This window comes from Colobus angolensis, unplaced genomic scaffold (genome assembly GCF_000951035.1).
Source record: "Colobus angolensis palliatus isolate OR3802 unplaced genomic scaffold, Cang.pa_1.0 Scaffold64, whole genome shotgun sequence".
NCBI classification, from domain to species: domain Eukaryota; kingdom Metazoa; phylum Chordata; class Mammalia; order Primates; family Cercopithecidae; genus Colobus; species Colobus angolensis.
Window position 1 is genome coordinate 301098 of NW_012120043.1, and position 1098 is coordinate 302195.

Below are 1098 nucleotides of genomic sequence, written 5' to 3' on the forward strand. Positions count from 1 at the left end.
TCAGCCTCCCGAGTATCTGGGATTACAGGCACCCACCACCACACCTGGCTAATTTTTGTAATTTTAGTAGAGACGGGGTTTCACCATGTTGGCCAGGCTGGTCTCAGACTCCTGAGCTCCGGTGATCTGTCCGCCTCAGCCTCCCAAAGATCAGCCTGGCCAACATGGTGAAACCCTGTCTCTAATAAAAATACAAAAATTAGCTGGGCGTGGTGGCGGGCGCCTGTCATCCCAGCTACCTGGGAGGCTGAGGCAGGAGAATCGCTTGAACCCGGAGGGCAGAGCTTGCAGTGAGCCGAGATCAGGCCACTGCCCTCCAGCCTAGGTGACAAAAAATAAAAGAAAAAACAAAAAAGATACTTTTCTGAGTTACCCATAGTAACAACAACAAAGCGAGCTCAGCTGGTGAAGCTTGGGGAAGACTGAGTTACCTTTCTTTTTTATATTTTTTTGCTTTATTTTCACCTTTCAGATGGCCTGTCTGTTGACTCACAGGAAAGGCCTTACTCTCAGAGGACCCACGTGTCTGCAGCTACAAAGGTTCGGGGCCAAGGATGGTGGAGGCCTCAGCTCCACGTGTGGAAATGGTCACTTTTCTGGGAAGGTGTCAGTTGGGCTCCGGAGGAGAGAGGGCAGCTGCTTCTGCAAACCCTGGCAAGGCGGCTCCCTCTGCCTGGGCGTGCCCGGCTGGCTGGACAGATGACCCTGCTCCCTGCTTCCAGGGTCGCCGGGACTCCCAGCCCACCCTGCCTGCCCTGAGAAAGGCCGCCCCCAACCGCCACGTTCACCCGCGGACCCCCCTATCATTTCCTCCATTGCTTGGGAGGTGAGGAATCCGCCATCCCAGCTCTTCCCCACAGGAGGGGCCGTTCCCGGTCAGTTCTGGAGCCAGAAATCCGAGATCAGGATGAGGAAGGCTTGTTCTCTCTGAAGGCTCCAAGAGGACCCTTCCTGCCTCTCCCAGGTTTGGGCAGCTCCAGCACCCCTGGGTTTGTGGTTGCATCGCTCTAGTCTCTGCCTCCATCTGCACGAATCTTTTTTCTTTCTTTTTTTTTTTTTTTTTTTTTGAGATTGTGGTCAGCTCTTGGGCTCTAGAAC